The following is a 22,666-nucleotide window of genomic DNA, read 5'->3' on the forward strand; positions in this document are numbered from 1 at the left end:
ATTAATATTATGCTCCTTTCAATTTTTCCTATACAACATAATAAGGAAAGTAGAGCACATACCTTGTGACTCGTTAAGTCGCTCGTTCACCAGCGTGATATCGGCATCAATAGCTCCAATCTGCCTCCTTAGTTCGGTAACTTCAATGGACCGGTCGGCTGCCGGATCCTTGGACACCTGCACATATATACAGCGTAATCATTACTTACACAATATGATCCTCCGTTTGCCGCCTAGGGCGGGCAACCAGAGTCTCAGGGGCTACTATCCATATGGACCACACCTAGCGCGTGTGTCACAACCAAAAATCACGTATTTTTTTCATGACATACCTCAAAGCCTCTGAGCAGGCTCGCAAAGGCTTCGTTCAACCCGCTTGTGGCGGAGGAAATTTTCCCGAGCACCATGCTCATTAATGAATGGTGCTCCTCTGAGAGAGTGGCTCACTCCAGAAGGCCCGTCAGTGTGTCCGCCTGGACACCGAACTGTGCCGGACCCTCCTCATCGCCCCCCGTGGGAGCCGAACGCTCCGGGCTCAGGGCGGCCGAAGGATTAGCTTCTGGCTTCGGCGGATCTGGACTCCTTCGTGACGACAACTCGGGGTCACCCGCCTCATGAGGCGGAGAGGTTGGTGGGGTCTCACTCTCCATCATCTCCGGAGGGAGATCCCCTAAAGACAAACTCTGTCGAGAAGAGCTGCTAGCCAGACTGCAAAAAATGGATCTCAGTTATTGTTCTCAGAGAAAAGCAGTACCTTCGAATTTACGATTAACTTACAGCTCGGTTGAGGGCTGGCCCGTTGGCGGGCATGACGTGGTGAGGGCGCCATCAGGGCAGGGCCCCCTGGTGACGCTTTCTTCCCTTGTTTGGGCACCTCCATCTCCAAGTCTTCGGAGGCGGCCCTCTTCTTCCCGCACGGGGAGGAGGCCTCAGATTCCCCTCCCCGACTATCCTCCTTTGGGGAGGTAGCAATTCCCCCGGTTTGGATGCGCAGTGTGTGAAGTTCGGCTTCTCTGTTCTTCCCTTTGTCTTCTGAGGGCATTTTTCTAAGCACCTAGCCAAGCATCTTGGCTATGGTAGGACTAGGCGAGCCTTCGGGAAGTGGCGCCGGACACCTGATTCTCTCCGCCTTGCTGAGCCATTCCTGGCCACGGAGGATTTTCAAAATAATGATTATGATAAATATAAATGAAGTATTCGGTTTCATGGTTACTTACTTGGGTATCTGGGCGATTGCAGCTTAGGCCTGATACGTCTCCGTCGTATCTATAATTTTTGATTGTTCCATGCCAATATTATTCACTTTCATATACTTTTTGGCAACTTTTTATATTATTTTTGGGACTAACATATTGATCCAGTGCCCAGTGCCAGTTCCTGTCTGTTGCATGTTTTTTGTTTCATAGAAACCCAATATCAAACGGAGTCCAAATGGGATAAAAATGGACGGAGATTTTTTTTGGAATATTTATGATTTTTAGGAAGTAAAATCAACGTGAAACAGTGTCCGAGGTGGTCACAAGGTAGGGGGCGCGCCCTACCCCCCAGGCGTGCCCCTGACCCTCGTGGTCCACCCGTAAGGCAGTTGACGCTCTTCTTCTGGCGCAAGAAAGCTAATTTTATGAGAAAGATCTGAGCGAAAGATTCACCCCAATCAGAGTTACGGATCTCCAGATATAAAGGAAACGGTGAAGGGGTAGAATCAGGGAACGCAGAAACAGAGAGATAGATCCAATCTCGGAGGGGCTCTCGCCCCTCCCAAGCCATGGGAGCCAAGTACCAGAGGGCAAACCCTTCTCCCATCTAGTGAGAAGGTCAAGGAAGAAGAAGAAGAAGGGGGGCTCTCTCCCCCTTGCTTCCGGTGGCGCCGGAACGCCGCCGGGGGCCATCATCATCATCGTGATCTTCACCAACACCTCCGCCATCTTCACCAACATCTCCATCACCTTCCCCCATCTATATCCAGCGGTCCACTCTCCCGCAACCCGCTGTACCCTCTACTTGAACATGGTGCTTTATGCTTCATATTATTATCCAATGATGTGTTGCCATCCTATGATGTCTGAGTAGATTCCTATTGTCCTATCGGTGATTGATGAATTGCTATGATTGGTTTGAGTTGCATGTTTTATTATTGGTGCTATCCTATTGTGCCCTCCGTGTCACGCAAGCATGAGGGATTCCCGCTGTAGGATGTTGCAATACGTTCATGATTCACTTATAGTGGGTTGGTGAGTGACTGAAACACAAACCCGAGTAAGAGGGATTGTTGCGTATGGGATAAAGTGGACTTGATGCTTTAATGTTATGGTTGGGTTTTACCTTAATGAATCTTTAGTAGTTGCGGATGCTTGCTAGAGTTCCAATCATAAGTGCATATGATCCAAGTAGAGAAAGTATGTTAGCTTATGCCTCTCCCTCAAATAGAATTGCAATAGTGATTACCGGTCTAGTAACATAGTAAATTGCTTAGGGACAATTTCACAACTCCTACCACCACTTTCGACACTCGCTATATTTACTTTACTTGTCTCTTTATCTAAACATCCCCTAGCTTTTATTTACGTGTTCTTTACTTTCTTGCAAACTTACCCGAAAACACCTACAAAGTACTTCTAGTTTCATACTTGTTCTAGGTAAAGCGAACGTCAAGCGTGCGTAGAGTTGTATCGGTGGTCGATAGAACTTGAGGGAATATTTATTCTACCTTTAGCTCCTTGTTGGGTTTGACACTCTTACTTATCGAAAAATGTTGCGATCCCCTATACTTGTGGGTTATCAAGACCTTTTTCTGGTTCTGTTGCCGGGGAGTCATAGCGTGGGGTGAATATTCTCGTGTGTGCTTGTTTGCTTTATCACTAAGTAATTTTTATTTGTTGTTCGTAATTGTTCTTTATCTTTAGTTATGGATATGGAACACAAAATACCAAAAAATTAGGTGTACTTGCTACTCATGAGGATGGGGTAACTCCTAAAACCCTCGATTTCCATCATGAGAAAAATATTTTGTACTACTTTGATAATCCTGAGAAACCCCCATTCAACTTTATAATGGGAGTATCGTTGGACCAACGTGAATACTTTAGGGATTATCGCTCGACACAAAAAGGGAAACTATTATGGGATCAAATTAATATGTTGAAGTGGTATGCTAGACAACTATGCTCGGATTATGATTATACTTGTTGCTTTAGGATGAATGCTCCACACCTCCCCTTTTCATGCAAATTTAATGTTAATGAAACCTTAGCTTCTTATGCTAATGGTATATATGATTACTATGATGTGGAACAAATAGAAGAATTTGTTGCTTTTAAGGCTGCTTATGAAATTGAATCTTTGTTTGAAAAGTATGAAGCTTTAGATGATGATGTTTATAGGCCTGAAAATCCTGCTATACTTAGATATTGCTATGCAAATTATGAATACAATTACTACATTAATGCATTTATTAAGAAAGTCTCCGCTGTCCAAGAAGAAACTAATATTTTGCAGGAAGCTATGGAAGAAGAAATTGATGAAACTGTGAGCTCATTGGATGAAAAAGATGATGAGGAGAGCGAAGAACAAAAGGAGGAAGAGTGGATTGATCACCCGTGCCCACCTTCTAGTGAGAGTAACTCTTCAACTCATACATTGTTTAATTCCCCTTCGTGCTTACCGAAGGATGATTGCTATGATGACTATTATGATCCCTATGATTCTTTTGAAATATCCCTTTTTGATGATGTTTGCTATGCTTGTGGCCACGATGCAATATGAATTATGCTTATGGAGATGAACTTGCTATAGTTCCTTATGTTAAACATGAAATTGTTGCTATTGCACCCACGCAAGATAGTCCTATTATCTTTTTGAATTGTCCCGACTACACTATATCGGAGAAGCTTGCACTTATTAAGGATTATATTGATGGGTTGCCTTTTACCATTGCACATGATGATTTTGATAGATATAATATGCATGTGCTTGCTGCTCCTACTTGCAATTATTATGAGAGAGGAACTATGTCTCCACCTCTCTATGTTTCCAACACGATAGAATTGCAAGAAACTTCTTATTTATGCATTGGCCTTTACTATGTGTGCATGAATTGTTCTCTTATGACATGCCGATGCATAGGAAGAGAGTTATACTTCGTTGTTGCATGATATATGTTACTTTGTGCTCACTACTAAATTACAAATCATTGTTTATTAAAATTGGCTTTGATATACCTTGGGATCCGGGTAGATCCATTACTTGAGCACTAAATGCCTAGCTTAATGGCTTTAAAGAAAGCGCTGCCAGGGAGACAACCTGGAAGTTTTAGAGAGTCATTTAAGAGTCATTTATTTCTGTTGAGTGCTTTCATATAGTTTAAAAACAAAAAAATAAAGAGGGGAACCTAAAAACTTTTCAAAAAGGAAAGTGAAAGTAAGAAAGACAAGCATTGCTGAAGTGGGAGAGCTCCTTGAACTTTGTTCATGCTCACGGAAACTTTGTGAATCTTGATTACAGAAACTTTTCAACAAAATAATTATCCCCTTGTACAATTCCATTTTATTATAAAAATAATGTGCCAAGGTTTGCATTTAGGATGTTTACAATGCTTGTTGGTTTGTACGGTGCAGGACAGAAACTTTGTCTGTAGTGCGAGATTTTACATTTTTAACTGGAACGTCAATTGGTTCTGATTCTTTTTGCAATGTCTTGCTATACAACTTTTTTATTTTTCCTAATTTTGGTAGAATTTTTGGGGCAACATAAGTATGGTGGATGTTCAGATTGCTACAGACTGTTCTGTTTTTGATAGATTCTGTTTTTGATGCATAGTTTGCTTGTTTTGATGAATCTATCAATTTATATCAGTGGGTTAAGCCATGAAAAAGTTAAGTTACAGTAGACACAATTAAAAAACAAAATATGAATTGGTTTGCAACAGTACTTAGAGTGGTGATTTGCTTTATTATACTAACAGATCTTACCGAGTTTTCTGTTGAAGTTTTGTGTGGATGTAGTGTCTAATCGAGGATGTTTCGATATGAGAAGAAGGAAGAGAGGCAAGAGCTCAATCTTGGGGATGCCCGAGGCACCCCAAGTAAATATTCAAGGAGATTCAAGCGTCTAAGCTTGGGGATGTTGGGGAGGTATCCCCTCTTTCTTCAACAAGTATTGGTATGTTTCGGATTCGTTTCGTTCATGCATTATGTGCAAGTCTTGGAGCATCTTTTGCAATTAGGTTTTTATTTTTCTTTTATGCACCATGCTGGTATGAGATAATCCTTGGTTGATTTATAGAATGCTCATTGCACTTCACTTAAATCTTTTGAGTATGGCTTTATAGAATGCTTCATGTGCTTCACTTATATCATTTGAAGTTTGGATTGCCTGTTTCTCTTCATATAGACAACCGCCATTTGTAGAATGCTCTTTTGCTTCACTAATATTTGTTAGAGCGTGGGCACATCTTTTGTAGAAAGAATTAAACTCTCTTGCTTCACTTATATCTATTTAGAGAGATGACAGGAATTGGTCATTCACATGGTTAGTCATAAAATCCTACATAAACTCGTAGATCACTGAATATGATATGTTTGATTCCTTGCAATAGTTTTGCGATATAAAGATGGTGATATTAGAGTCATGCTAGTGGGTGGTTGTGGATTGTAGAAACACTTGTGTTGAGGTTAGTGATTCCCGTAGCATGCACGTATGGTGAACCGCTTTGTGCTGAAGTTGGAGCATAATTTTATTTATTGATTGTCTTCCTTATGAGTGGCGGTCGGGGACGAGCGATGGTCTTTTCCTACCAATCTATCCCCCTAGGAGCATGAGCGTAGTACTTTGTTTTCAATGGCTTGTATATTTTTGCAGTAAGTATATGAGTTCTTTATGACTAATGTTGAGTCCATGGATTATACGCACTCTCACCCTTCCACCATTTCTAGCCTCTCTTGTGCCGCACAACTTTCGCCGGTACCATACACCCACCTTATATCTTCCTCAAAACAGCCACCATACCTACCTATTATGGCATTTCCATAGCCATTCCGAGATATATTTCCATGCAACTTCCATCATCATCATCATATACATGACTTGAGCATTCATTGTCATATTGCTTTGCATGATCGTAAGATAGCTAGCATGATGTTTTCATGGCTTGTCCGTTTTTTGATGTCATTGCTACGCTAGATCATTGCACATCCCGGTACGCCGCCGGAGGCATTCATATAGAGTCATATCTTTGTTCTAGATATTGAGTTGTAAGTAAATAAAAGTGTGATGATCATCATTATTAGAGCATTGCCCCAGTGAGGAAAGGATGAAGGAGACTATGATTCCCCCACAAGTCGCGATGAGACTCCGGACTTTATGAAAAATAAAAGAGGCCAAAGAAGCCCAAATAAAAAAAGAGGCCAAAGAAGCCCACCAAAAAAATGAGAGAAAAAGAGAGAAGGGGCAATGTTACTATCCTTTTACCACACTTGTGCTTCAGAGTAGCACCATGTTCTTCATAGAGAGAGTCTCCTATGCTTTCACTTTCATATACTAGTGGGAATTTTCATTAAAGAACTTGACTTGTATATTCCGATGATGGGCTTCCTCAAATGCCCGAGGTCTTCATGAGCAAGCAAGTTGGATGCACACCCACTTAGTTTCAGTTTGAGCTTTCATACACTTATAGCTCTAGTGCATCCGTTGCATGGCAATCCCTACTCACTCACATTGATATCTATTGATGGGCATCTCCATAGTCCGTTGATATGCCTAGTCGATGTGAGACTTTCTCCTTTTTGTCTTCTCCACATAACCCCCACCATCATATTCTATTCCACCTATAGTGCTATGTCCATGGCTCACGCTCATGTATTGCGTGAAAGTTGAAAAAGTTTGAGATTATTAAAGTATGAAACAATTGCTTGGCTTGTCATCGGGGTTGTGCATGGTTAAATACTTTGTGTGATGAAGATAGAGCAACAGCCAGACTATATGATTTTGTAGGGATAACTTTCTTTGGCCATGTTGTTTTGAAAATACATGATTGCTTTATTGGTACGCTCGAAGTATTATTGTTTTTATGTCAAATGATAGACTATTGCTTTGAATCACTCGTGTATTAATATTCATGCCATGATTAGACATATGATCAAGATTATGCTAGGTAGCATTTCACATAAAAAATTATTCTTTTTTTTCATTTACCTACTCGAGGACGAGCAGGAATTAAGCTTGGGGATGCTGATACGTCTCCGTCGTATCTATAATTTTTTATTGTTCCATGCCAATATTATTCACTTTCATATACTTTTTGGCAACTTTTTATATTATTTTTGGGACTAACATATTGATCCAGTTCCCAGTGCCAGTTCCTGTCTGTTGCATGTTTTTTTGTTTCGCAGAAACCCAATATCAAACGGAGTCCAAACGGGATAAAAACAGATGGAGATTTTTTTTGGAATATTTATGATTTTTGGAAAGTAAAATCAACGCAAAACGGTGTCCGAGGAGGTCACGAGTTAGGGGGGCGCGCCCTACCCCCCCCCCAGGCGTGCCCCTGACCCTCGTGGTCCACCCGTAAGGTGTTTGACTCTCTTTTTCTGGCGCAAGAAAGCTAATTTTATGAGAAATATCTAGGCGAAAGATTCACCCCAATCGGAGTTACGGATCTCCAGATATAAAGGAAACGGTGAAGGGGTAGAATCAGGGAACGCAGAAACAGAGAGATAGATCCAATCTCGGAGGGGCTATCGCCCCTCCCAAGCCATGGGAGCCAAGGACCAGAGGGGAAACCCTTCTCCCATCTAGGAAGAAGGTCAAGGAAGAAGAAGAAGAAGAAGAAGGGGGGCTCTCTCCCCCTTGCTTCTCGTGGCGCCGGAACGCCATCGGGGGCCATCATCATCACCGTGATCTTCACCAACACCTCCGCCATCTTCACCAACATCTCCATCACCTTCCCCCATCTATATTCAGCGGTCCACTCTCCCGCAACCCGCTGTACCCTCTACTTGAACATGGTGCTTTATGCTTCATATTATTATCCAATGATGTGTTGCCATCCTATGATGTCTGAGTAGATTCCTATTGTCCTATCGGTGATTGATGAATTGCTATGATTGGTTTGAGTTGCATGTTTTATTATTGGTGCTGTCCTATTGTGCCCTCTGTGTCGCGCAAGCGTGAGGGATTCCCGCTGTAGGGTGTTGCAATACGTTCATGGTTCGCTTATAGTGGGTTGGTGAGTGACTGAAACACAAACCCGAGTAAGAGGGATTGTTGCGTATGGGATAAAGGGGACTTGATGATTTAATGCTATGGTTGGGTTTTACCTTAATGAATCTTTAGTAGTTGCGGATGCTTGCTAGAGTTCCAATCATAAGTGCAGATGATCCAAGTAGAGAAAGTATGTTAGCTTATGCCTCTCCCTCAAATAGAAATGCAATAGTGATTACCGGTCTAGTAACATAGTCAATTGCTTAGGGACAATTTCACAACTCCTACCACCACTTTTCCACACTCACTATATTTACTTTAGTTGTGTCTTTATCTAAACATCCCCTAGCTTTTATTTACGTGTTCTTTACTTTCTTGCAAACTTACCCGAAAACACCTACAAAGTACTTTAAGTTTCATACTTGTTCTAGGTAAAGCGAACGTCAAGCGTGTGTAGAGTTGTATCGGTGGTCGATAGAACTTGAGGGAATATTTATTCTACCTTTAGCTCCTCGTTGGGTTTGACACTCTTACTTATCGAAAACTGTTGCGATCCCTGTACTTGTGGGTTATCAAGGCCCGCATCCTCGGTGGTGTTCGGACACTTTACTTGTGGTCTGAAGAATAATTTACACATCCCTTCGAGCGTCAGGCCGAAGAAGTGCAGAATAGTCCACGGACCCTCTGGATTGAATTCCCACATCCGGAGAGGCCGGTGTTTGCACAACAACATCCATCGGATTAGCATTACCTGAATTATGCTGACAAGGTTAATGTCCCTCTCAAGATGCTCCCAAATACGGCTCTGCAGTGTTGGTACATCACTAGCAGACCCCCAATCCTGTCCTACATTGGTCCATGACGCCAGTTGTGATGGAGGGCCCAAACGGAAGTCGGGGGCAGCCACCCACTTTGTGCCTCTGGGAGCCGTGATGTAAAACCACCTCCGCTGCCATAAATCAGACACCTCTGGGAAAGAACCCTCAGGCCATGGGGCATCGGCGTTCCTGCTTATTACGGCACCTCCGCACTCCGCATGTCACCCCTCAATCACATTGAAGGTCTTGAGCCATAAGCCGAAGTGTGGAGTGACGTGGAGAAAAGCCTCGCACACAATGATGAACGACGAGATATGGAGGATAGCGTCCGGACCTAGATCGTGAAAATCTAGCCCGTAATAGAACATGAGCCCCCTCACAAAGGGATCAAGGGTGAGGCCCAAGCCGCGGAGGAAGTGAGAAACAAATACGACGCTCTCATTAGGCTCAGGAGTAGGATGACCTGCCCTGGAGCAGGAAGCCTATGCTAGGTGTCGGCAGTCAGATATCCGACCTCCCTAAGCCTCGCAATGTCCTCCTGTTTGACCGAGGAGGCCACCCACCGGCCTTGAGGGTTGGATCCGGACATGTTGGAGGATCTGGGGTGTTTGAGTTTGGGTCTCGGGTGTTAGAACTCGAGATGTGAAAGGGCGCAAGGGTGGTGGAAAAGAGGTATAGGCCTCGGCCCCTTTATAAAGGGGGTGAATATCAAGAGTCATCAGCGTGACCGCTCAAAACTTATCTAAAAACATGGAGTCATACCAACAGTTGTCGTGGAGTAGCGCACGCCCGTATTGATGGAAGATCCCGTAATAAGGGGAACACGATCTCTACTTTGGCAGGGCGTGCCAATAAAACCGCCCCACAACGTGTATCGAAGTGGGCCAAGAAAAACCGATTCGTGTTGGGCCGGGCCACGATGCAGGGGCACGAACATACAAAAATTGCCAGTAGATCAGATTTGTGCTATGCTCTCTACGGTGGTATGTGAAGATCATCTTGTAGATCCGGACATGGTTTAAGTGTTCGATAATTACCATGGAGTATTCGGAGATGGAACCCGCCTTGCAATGCCGAAGACAAAACTGCGCGTCGGACTCATCGTCATTGAAGCCTGGTTCAGGGCTACTGAGGGAGTCCTGGATTAGGGGGTATCCGGACAGCCGGACTATATACTTTGGCCGGACTGTGGGATTGTGAATATAAAAGACTCAAGACTCCGTCCCATGTCCGGATGGGACTCTCCTTTGCGTGGAAGACAAGCTTCGCGATCCAGATATTATATTTCCTTCTTTGTAACCGACTGCCTGTAAACCCTAGCCCTCTTCAGTTACAAGGAAGGAAATATAATATCCGGATCGCCAAGCTTGTCTTCCACGCAAAGGAGAGTCCCATCCGGACACGGGATGGAGTCTTGAGTCTTGTATCTTTGTGGTCCAACAGTCTGGCCAAAGTATACAGTCCAGCTGTCCGGATACCCCCTAATCCAGGACTCCCTCACCTGTTTAAAGAATACTTCATCTATTTCCCTTCTTTCATCCATAAACATATCATTTTCATGGTCTAGCAAATATCATTCTAAAGGATCATTAGGAGGTACGGCAATAGAAGCAAAACAAATAATTTCATCCTTACTAGGCAATTCTTTATCATGGGGTTGTCTACGAAATTTAGCAAAATTAAACTCATGAGACATATCCCCTAAGCCAATTGTAACAACATCTTTTTCGATGTCTATCTTAGCATTAACAATATTCAAGAAGGGTCTACCAAATATAATGGGACAAAAGTCATCTTGTGGGGAACCAAGAATAAGAAAATCAGCAGGATATTTAACTTTCCCACACAAGACTTCAACATCTCTAACAATCCCAATTGGAGAAATAGTATCTCTATTGGCAAACTTAATTGTAACATCAAATTCTTCTATCTCAGTAGATGCAATATCATGCATAATTTCTTTGTATAAGGAATGAAGTATTGCACTAGCATTAGCACCCATATCACATAAGCCATGATAACAATGATCTCCTATTTTAACAGAAATAATAGGCATGCCTACAACAGGTCTATGTCTTAGCATCGGGTCTAGCAATTCTAGTAGCTTCATCACAGAAATAAATAACATGCCCATCAATATTATCAGCCAAGAGATCTTTAACCATAGCAATACTAGGTTCAACTTTAATCTGCTCAGGTAGTGTATATGTTCTAGTATTACTCTTATGAACCATAGTTGAAGCTTTAGCATGATCCTTTATCCTAATAGGGAAAGGTGGTTTCTCAATATAAGTAGCAGGAACAATAGGATCATTATAAGTGATAGTCTTTTCTTCAACTTTAACAGGTGCAACTACCTTTACTTCAGTGGGAGGATTATATTTAAACCACTTCTCCTTAGGGAGGTCAACATGAGTATCAAATGATTCACAGAAAGAAGCTACTATCTCAGAGTCAAGTCCATATTTAGTGCTAAATCCACGAAAAGCATCGGTATCCATAACAGATTTAACACAATCAAACTTAGGTGTCATTCCTGACTCCTTACCTTTGTCGAGATCCCAATCTTCAGAGTTGCGTTTAATTCTTTCCAATAAATCCCATTTGAATTGAATAGTCTTCATCATAAAAGACCCAGCACAAGAAGTATCGAGCATGGAGCGATTGTTGAGAGAAAGCCGAGCATAAATATTTTAAATAATCATTTCCCTTGAGAGCTCATGATGGGGGCATGAATATAACATTGACTTAAGCCTCCCCCAAGCTTGAGCGATGCTTTCTCCTTCGCGAGGCCAAAAATTATATATATAATTACGATCACGATGAACAAGATGCATAGGATAAAACTTCTGATGAAATTCCAATTTCAATCGTTTGTAGTTCCATGATCTCATATCATCACATAGCCTAAACCATGTCAATGCATCTCCCTTCAAAGATAAAGGGAAGACCTTCTTATTGACAACATCATCGGGCATACCTGCAAGCTTAAATAATCCAAAAACTTCATCCACATAGATTAGGTTTAAAGCGGGATGCAATGTTCCATCTCCTGTAAAGGGATTAGCTAGCAGTTTCTCTACCATACCCGAAGGAATTTCAAACTAAACATTTTCAGTAGGCTCAGTAGGTTGAGGAGAAACTCTTTGCTCTACTGGTTGGGGTGAATATGCCCCAAACAAGCCCCTCAAAGGATTATGTTCCATAGTAACAAGTGACAGTAAATTTCAGCACACTATATAAATTTTCCTTACCAAGTTCCACTTACCAAAGGAGCTTCACTCCCCGACAACGGTGCCAGAAAAGAGTCTTGATGACCCAAAAGTGTAGAGGATCTATCATAGTTCTTTCAATAAGTAAGAGTGTCGAACCCAACGAGGAGCAGAAGGAAATGACAAGCGGTTTTCAGTAAGGTATTCTCTGCAAGCACTCAAATTGTCGGTAACAGATAGTTTTATGATAAAGTAATTTGTAATGGGTAACAAGCAAAAAGTAAATAAGGTGCAACAAGATGGCCCAATCCTTTTTGTAGCAAAGGACAAGCCTGGACAAGTTCTTATATAGAGAAAAGCGCTCCCGACGACACATGGGAATTATCGTCAAGCTTGTTTTCATCACGCTCATATGATTCGCATTCGTTACTTTGATAATTTGATATGTGGGTGGACCGGTGCTTGGTTACTGCCCTTCCTTGGACAAGCATCCCACTTATGATTAAACCCTATTGCAAGCATCCGCAACTACAAAAGAAGTATTGTGGTAAACCTAACCATAGCATGAAACATGTGGATCCAAATCAGCCCCTTACGAAGCAACGCATAAACTAGGGTTTAAGCTTCTGTCACTCTAGCAACCCATCATCTACTTATTACTTCCCAATGCCTTCCTCTAGTCCCAAATAATCGTGAAGTGTCATGTAGTCGACGTTCACATAACACCACTAGAGGAGAGACAACATACATCTCATCAAAATATCGAACGAATACCAAATTCACATGACTACTAATAGCAAGACTTCACCCATGTCCTCAGGAACAAACGTAACTACTCACAAAGCATATTCATGTTCATAATCAGAGGGGTATTAATATGCATTAAGGATCTGGACATATGATCTTCCACCAAATAAACCAACTAGCATCAACTAGAAGGAGTAATCAACACTACTAGCAACCCGCAGGTACCAATCTGAGGTTTTGGTACAAAGATTGGATACAAGAGATGAACTAGGGTTTGAGAGGAGATGGTGTTGGTGAAGATGTTGATGGATATTGACCCCCTCCAGATGAGAGGATTGTTGGTGATGACGATGGTGATGATTTCCCCCTCCCGGAGGAGAGTTTCCCTGGCAGAACAGCTCCATCGGAGCCCTAGATTGGTTCCGCCAAGGTTCCGCCTCGTGGCGGCGGATTTTCGTCCCATAAGCTTGCTTATGATTTTTTCTAGGGTAAAAGACTTCATATAACAGAAGATGGGCAACGGAGGGCTGCCAGGGGGCCCACGAGGCAGGGGGCGCGTCCAAGGGGGTAGGGCACGCCCCCTACCCTCGTGGCGAGGGTCGGCCCCCTCTAGTACTTCTTCCGCTCAATATTTATTATTAATTCCAAAAATGACTTTCGTGGAGTTTCAGGACTTTTGGAGCTGTGTAGAATAGGTCTCCAATATTTGCTCCTTTTCCAGCCCAGAATCCCAGCTGCCGGCATTCTCCCTCTTCATGTAAACCTTGTAAAATAAGAGAGAATGGGCATAAGTATTATAACATAATGTGTAATAACAGCCCATAATGCAATAAGTATCGATATAAAAGCATGATGCAAAATGGACGTATCATTAACCACACTTGAAGCTTTAGCATGTTCCTTCATCCTATCAGGAAAATGTGGTTTTTGAATATAAGCAGTGGGAAAAACTGGATCAACATTGTAAATGATAGTTTCTTCTTTATCTTTTACTGGTTCTTTAACTTCTTCTTTAATTGGTGGGTGATATTTAAACCACTTCTCCTTAGGGATATCAACATGAGTAGCAAAAGATTCACAAAAGGAGGCTACTATCTCAGAGTCAAGTCCATATTTAGTGCTAAACTTTTGAAAAGCATCGGTATTCATAAAAGATTTAACACAATCAAACTTAGGTTCAATACCTGACTCTTTACCTTCGTCGAGTTCCCAACCTTCAGAGTTGCATTTAATTCTTTCCAAAAGATCCCACCGGAATTCAATAGTCTTCTTCATAAAAGAACCAGTACAAGAAGTATCGAGCATGGATTGATCGTTACGAGAAAGCCGAGCATAAAAATTCTGAATAATAATTTCTCTTGAGAGCTCATGATTGGGGCATGAATATAACATTGACTTAAGCCTCCCCCAAGCTAGAGCGATACTTTCTCCTTCACGAGGCCAAAATTATATATATAATTCCGATCACGATGAACTAGATGCGTAGGATAATTTTTTTGATGGAATTCCAATTTCAAACGGTTTCAGTTCCAAGATCCAATATCATCGCATAGCCTATACCATGTCAATGCTTTTCCCTTCAAAGATAAAGGGAAAAGCTTCTTCTTAGCTTCATCTTCAGGCAAAGCTGCAAGCTTAAATAATCCATAAATTTCATCCACATATATCACGTGCATATCAGGATGTTCGGTTCCATCTCCTGCATACGGATTAGCTAGCAGTTGCTCTAACATACCCAAAGGGATTTCATAATCAATATTTTTAGTAGGTGTAGTAGGTTGAGGGGTAACTAATTGTGGTTCCAGTCGAGGTGAAGATACCTCAAACAAACCCCTCAAAGGATTGTTTTCCATAGTAGCAAGTGACAATAAATTTTAGGGCGTAGTAATAATGTTTCCTTACCAATTTGCACTTACCAAGAGCGCTTCACTCCCCGACAACTGTGCCCGAAAATTGCCTTGATGGCCCACAAGTGTATGGGGTCAATTGTAGCCATTTTTGATAAGTAAGAGTGTCAAACCCAACGAGGAGCAGAAGGAAATGACAAGTGGTTTTCAGCAAGGTACTGTCTGCAAGTGCTAAAATTGTGAGTAGCGGAGTAGTTTGATAGCAAGATAATTTGTAACGAGCAAGTAACAATAGTAGTAGAAAAAGTGCAGCAAGGTAGCCCAATCCTTTTGAGGCAAAGGACAGGCCAAAACGGTTTCTTATGATAAGAAAAGTGTTCTTGAGGGTACACGGGAATTTCATCTAGCCACGTTCATCATGTTGGCTTAATTCGTGTCCGGTACTTTGATAATTTGATATGTGGGTGGGCTAGTGCTTAGGTGTTGTTCTTACTTGAACAAACCTCCTACTTATGATTAACCCTCTCGCAAGCATCCGCAACTACGAGAAATGTATTAAGAATAAATTCTAACCATAGCATTAAACTTTTGGATCCAATCGGTCCCTTACGGAATAGCGCATAAACTGGGGTTTAAGCTTCTGTCACTCTCGCAACCCACCATCTAATAACTACTCCACAATGCATTCCCTTAGGCCCAAATATGATGAAGTGTCATGTAGTCGACGTTCACATGACACCACTAAGAGAATGGCAACATACATACCATCAAAATATCGAACACATATCAAGTTCACATGATTACTTGCAACATGATTTCTCCCGTGACCTCAAGAATAAAAGTGACTACTCACAAATGATAAACATGTTCAAGATCAGAGGGGTATTAAATAGCATAATGGATCTGAACATATAATCTTCCACCAAATAAACCATATAGTAATTAACTACAAGATGTAATCAACACTACTAGTCACCCACAAGCACCAATCTATAGTGTTGATACAAAGATTGAACACAAGAGATGAACTTTGGGTTTGAGAGGAGTTGGTGATGTGAAGATGTTGATGAATATAGCCCTCCCCAAGATGGGAGAGTTGTTGGTGATGATGATGACGATGATTTCCCCTTCTGGGAGGGAAGTTCCCCCGGCGGAATCGCTCCGCCGGAGGGCAAAAGTGCTCCTGCCCAAGTTCCGCCTCAAGGCGGCGGTGCTTCTTCCTGAATGTCTTCTCCTTATTTTTTTAGGTCAAAATGACTTATATACCAGAAGATGGGCACCGGAGGTGGGCCGAGGAGGGCAGCACCCACCAGGGCGCGCCTGGGCCTCCTGGTGCGCCCAGGTGGGTTGTGCCCACCTGGTGGCCCTCCTTTGGTACTTATTTGCTCCAATATTCATTAAATATTCCATAAAAATCCTCGGGGATTTTTAGCTCATTTGGAGTTGTGCGGAATAGCTAGCTTAACGTAGCTTTTTCAGTTCCAGATTTCCAGCTGCCAACATTCTCCCCTTGGTGCATACCTTGCATATTATGAGAGAAAAGGCATTAGAATTACTCCAATAAGCATTATTATACAATAAAACAACATAAATAACATTAGGAAAACATGATGCAAAATGGACGTATCAACAATACATAGTGTCCCTAGTATGCCTCTACTTGACTAGCTCGTTAATCAAAGATGGTTATGTTTCCTAACCATAGACATGTGTTTCCATTTTATAAACGGGATCACATCATTAGGAGAATGATGTGATGGACAAGACCCATCCGTTAGCTTAGCATTATGATCGTTACAGTTTCATTGCTACTACTTTCTTCATAACTTATACATGTTCCTCAGACTATGAGATTATGCAACTCCCAAATACCGGAAGAACACCTTGTGTGCTATCAAACATCACAACATAACTGGGTGATTATAAAGATGCTCTACAGGTGTTTCTGAAGGTGTTTGTTGGGTTGGCATAGATCGAGATTAGGATTTGTCACTCCATGTTTAGGACAGGTATCTCTGGGCCCTCTTGGTAATGCTCATCACTATAAGCCTTGCAAGAAATGTTACTAATGAGTTAGTTGCGGGATGAAGTATTACGGAACGAGTAAAGAGACTTGCCGATAATGATATTAAACTAGGTATGATGATACCGACGATCGAATCTCAGGCAAGTAACATACCGATGACAAAGGGAGCGGCGTATGTTGTTATGCGGTTTGACCGAAAAGATTTTCATAGAATATGTAGGAGCCAATATGACCATCCAGGTTCCGCCATTGGTTATTGATCGGAGATGTGTCTCGATCATGTCTACATAGTTCTTGAACCTGTAGGGTCCGCACGCTTAACGTTCGATGATGATTTGTATTATGAATTATGTGTTTTTGATGACCAAAGTTTTTTCGGAGTCCCGGATGAGATCACAGACATGACAAGGAGTCTCGAAATGGTCGAGACATGAAGATCGATATATTGGAATGTTACGTTCGGACACCGGAAAGGTTTCGGAATGATTCAGGCATTTTTTGGAGTTTCGGGAGGTTACCGGACCCCCCCCCACACACACACACAAAAGTAATGGGCCTTATTGGGTTTTAGTGGAAATGAGAGGAGGGCCGCAGGGTGGCCGTGCACCCCCCCCCCTCTTTCCTTTTCCCTCTCCTACTCTTTCCCCCTGCCCCCTCTTGGAAAAGGATGGGGACTCCAACTAGGAATTGGGAATCCTAGATGGACTCCCCCTATAAGCACGCCCCTCCTAGGTATGCCTCCTCTGAAGGAAATATTCCCTAGAGGCAATAACAAAGTTATTATTTATTTCCTTATTTCATGATAAATGTTTATTATTCATGCTATAATTGTATTAACCGGAAACTTAGTACATGTGTGAATACATAGACAAAATATATTGTCCCTAGTATGCCTCTACTTGACTAGCTCGTTAACCAAAGATGGTTATGTTTCCTAACCATATACATGTGTTGCCATTTGATGAACGGGATCACGTCATTAGGAGAATGATGTGATGGACATGATCCATCTGTTAGCTTAGCATTATGATTGTTACAGTTTAATTGCTACTGCTTTCTTCATGACTTATACATGTTCCTTAGACTATGAGATTATGCAACTCCCGAATACCGGAGGAACACTTTGTGTGCTACCAAACGTCACAACATAAATGGGTGATTATAAAGGTGCTCTACAGGTGGCTCCGAAGGTGTTTGTTAGGTTGGCATAGAAAGAGATTCGGATTCGTCACTCCATGTTTCGAAGAGGTATCTCTGGGCCCTCTCGGTAATACTCATCACTATAAGCCCTGCAAGCATGATGAAAAATGAGTTAGTTGCGGGATGAAGTATTATGGAATGTGTAAAGAGACTTTTCGGTAACGAGATTGAACTAGGTATGATGACACCATCGATCGAATCTCGGGCAAGTAACATACCGATGACAAAGGGAACAACGTATGTTGTTATGCGGTTTGACCAATAAAGATCTTCGTAGAATATGTAGGAGCCAATATGAGCATCTAGGTTCCGCTATTGGTTATTGACCGGATATGTGTCTCGGTCATGTCTACATAGTTCTCGAACCCGTAGGGTCCGCATGCTTAACGTTCGATGACGATTAGTATTATGAGTTATGTGTTTTCATGACCGAAGTTTGTTCGTAGTCCCGGATGAGATCACGGACATGACGAGGAATCTCAAAATGGTCGAGACATAAAGATTGATATATTGGACGGCTATATTCAGACACCGGAAGTGTTTCGGAGAAGTTTCGGATAAAACTGAAGTGCTTGCAAATCATGCCTTAGGGGCAAGACGAATAAACCTCCGTTCTCCAGAATAATGGAACGAGCTACTGACTTATTGGAAATAATACATACGAATGTATGCGGTCCAATGAGTATTGAGGCTCGTGGAGGGTATCATTATTTTGTTACCTTCACAGATGATTTGAGCACATATGGTTATATCTACTTAATGAAGCATAAGTCTGAAACATTTTAAAAGTTCAGAGAATTTCAGAGTGAAGTGGAAAATCATCATAACAACAAAATAAAGTTTCTACGATCTGATCATGGAGGAGAATATTTGAGTTACGAGTTTGGTCTTCATTTGAAACAACATGGGATAGTTTCACAACTAACGCCACCTGGAACACCTCAGCGAAATGGTGTGTCCGAACATCGTGACCGTACTTTATTAGATATGGTGCAATCTATGATGTCTCTTACTAATTTACCGCTATCGTTTTGGGGTTATGCTTTAGAGACGGCTGCATTCACTTTAAATAGGGCACCATCAAAATCCGTTGAGACGACGCCTTATGAATTGTGGTTTGGCAAGAAACCAAAGTTGTCGTTTCTTAAAGTTTGGGGCTGCGATGCTTATGTGAAAAATCTTCAACCTGATATGCTCGAACCCAAACCGGAGAAGTGCGTATTCATAGGATACCCAAAGGAAACTATTGGGTACACCTTCTATCACAGATCCGAAGGCAAGATATTTGTTGCTAAGAATGGATCCTTTCTAGAGAAGGAGTTTCTCTCGAAAGAAGTGAGTGGGAGGAAAGTAGAACTTGATGAGGTAATTGTGCCTTCTCCCTTATTGGAAAGTAGTTCATCACAGACATCAGTTCCAGTGATTCCTACACCAATTAGTGAGGAAGTTAATGATGATGATCATGAAACTTCAGATCAAGTTACTATCGAACCTCATAGGTCTTCTAGAGTAAGATCCACACCAGAGTGGTACGTTTTAATCCTGTTCTGGAAGTCATGTTACTAGACCATGGTGAACCTACGAACTATGAGGAAGCGATGATGATCCCAGATTCCGCAAAACGGCTTGAGGCCATGAAATCTGATATGGGATCCATGTATGAGAACAAAGTGGGGACTTTGGTGGATTTGCCCGATGATCGGCAAGCCATAGAAAATAAATGGATCTTCAAGAAGAAGACTGACGCTGACGGTAATGTTACTGTCTACAAAGCTCGACTTGTTGCGAAAGGTTTTCGACAAGTTGAAGGAGTTGACTACGATGAGACTTTCTCACCCATAGCGATGCTTAAGTCTGTCCGAATCATGTTAGCAATTGCCGCATTTTCTGATTATGAAATTTGGCAAATGGATGTCAAAACTGCATTCCTGAATGGATTTCTAGAAGAAGAGTTGTATATGATGCAACCAGAAGGTTTTGTCGATCCAAAGGGTGCTAACAAAGTGTGCAAGCTCCAGCGATCCATTTATGGACTGGTGCATGCCTCTCGGAGTTGGAATAAACGCTTTGATAGTGTGATCAAAGCATATGGTTTTATACAGACTTTCAGAGAAGCCTGTATTTACAAGAAAATGAGTGGGAGCTCTGTAGCATTTCTAATATCATATGTGGATGACATATTGTTGATTGGAAAGGATATAGAATCTTTGGATAGCATAAAGGGATACTTGAATAAGAGTTTTTCATTGAAAGACCTCGGTGAAGCTGCTTACATATTGGGCATCAATATCTATAGAGATAGATCAAGACGTTTAATTGGACTTTCACAAAGCACATACCTTGATAAAGTTTTGAAGAAGTTCAAAATGGACCAGTCAAAGAAAGGGTTCTTGCCTGTGTTATGACGTCTAAAGTTGAGTCAGACTCAATGCACGACCACTACATAAGATAGTGAGAAAATGAAGGTTATTCCCTATGCTTCAACCATAGGTTCTATCATGTATGCAATGTTGTGTACCAGACCTGATGTGTGCCTCGCTATAAGCATAGCACGAAGGTACCAAAGTAATCCCGGAGTGGAACACTGGACAGCGGTCAAGAACATCCTGAAATACCTGAAAGGACTAAGGATATGTTTCTCATTTATGGAGGTGAAAAAGAGCTCGTCATAAATGGTTACATCGATGCAAGCTTTGACACTGATCCGGATGACTCTAAGTCGCAAACCAGATACATATTTGTATTGAATGGTGGAGCTGTCAGTTGGCGCAGTTCCAAGCAGAGCGTCATGGCGGGATCTACGTGTGAAGCGAAGTACATTGCTGCTTCGGAAGCAGCAAATGAAGGAGTTTGGATGAAGGAATTCATATCCGATCTTGGTGTCATACCTAGTGCATCGGGTCCAATGAAAATCTTCTGTGACAATACTTGTGCAATTGCCTTGGCAAAGGAATCCAGATTTCACAAGAGAACCAAGCACATCAAGAGATGCTTCAATTCCATCCGTCATCAAGTGTCGGAGGGGGACATAGAGATTTGCAAGATACACACGGATCTGAATGTTGCAGACCTGTTGACTAAGCCTCTTCCATGAGCAAAACATGATCAGCACCAAAGCTCCATGGTTGTTAGAATCATTACTATGTAATCTAGATTATTGATTCTAGTGCAAGTGGGAGACTGAAGGAAATATGCCCTAGAGGCAATAATAAATTTATTATTAATTTCTTTATTTCATGATAAATGTTTATTATTCTTGCTATAATTGTATTAACCGGAAACTTAGTACATGTGTGAATACATAGACAAAACATATTGTCCCTAGTATGCCTCTACTTGACTAGCTCGTTAATCAAAGATGGTTATGTTTCCTAACCATACACATGTGTTGCCATTTGATGAACGGGATCACATCATTAGGAGAATGATGTGATGGACATGACCCATCCGTTAGCTTAGCATTATGATCGTTACACTTTAATTGCTACTGCTTTCTTCATGACTTATACACGTTCCTTAGACTATGAGATTGTGCAACTCCCGAATACCGGAGGAACACTTTGTGTGCTACCAAATGTCACAACATAAATGGGTGATTATAAAGGTGATCTACAGGTGTCTCCGAAGGTGTTTGTTGGGTTGGCATAGATCGAGATTAGGATTTGTCACTCCGTGTTTCGGAGAGGTATGTCTGGGTCGTCTCAATAATACTCATCACTATAAGCCTTGCAAGTTGTGGGATGAAGTATTACAGAATGAGTAAAGAGACTTTCCGGTAATGAGATTGAACTAGGTATGATGATACCGACGATCGAATCTCGGGTGAGGGAGTCCTGGATTAGGGGGTATCCAGACAGCCAGACTATATACTTTGGCCGGACTGTTGGACCGTGAAGATACAAGACTCAAGACTTCGTCCCGTGTCCGGATGGGACTCTCCTTCGCGTGGAAGACAAGCTTGGCGATCCGGATATTAGATTTCCTTCTTTGTAACCGACTCTGTGTAAACCCTAGCCCCCTCCGGTGTCTATATAAATCGGAGGGTTTGGTACGTATAGGGACGATCATAACAATCATAACCATCATAGGCTAGCTCTTAGGGATTAGCCTCTACGATCTCATGGTAGATCAACTCTTGTAATACTAATGTCATCAAGATCAATCAAGCAGGAAGTAGGGTTTTACCTCCATCGAGAGGGCCCGAACCTGAGTAAAACATTGTGTCCCTTGCCTCTTGTTACCATTAGCCTTAAACACACAGATCGGGACCCCCTACCCGAGATCCGCCGGTTTTGACACCGACATTGGTGATTTCATTGAGAGTTCCTCCGTGTCGTTGCTGCAAGGCTTGATGGCTCCTTCAATAATCAACAACAACGTGGTCCAGGGTGAGACTTTTCCCCCCGGATAGATCTTTGTGTTCGGCGGCTTCGCACTGCGGGCCAATTCGCTTGGCCATCTAGAGCAGATCGACAGCTACGCCCCTGGCCATCGGGTTAGGTTTGGAAACTTGAACTACATGGCCGATATCCGCGGAGACTTGATCTTCGACGGATTTGGGCCTACGCCAGGAGCGCCGAACAGTCACGACGAGCATGGCTTAGACATGCTGTCTGACAA

Source organism: Triticum dicoccoides, chromosome 2B (assembly GCF_002162155.2).
Source record: "Triticum dicoccoides isolate Atlit2015 ecotype Zavitan chromosome 2B, WEW_v2.0, whole genome shotgun sequence".
Lineage (NCBI taxonomy): Eukaryota > Viridiplantae > Streptophyta > Magnoliopsida > Poales > Poaceae > Triticum > Triticum dicoccoides.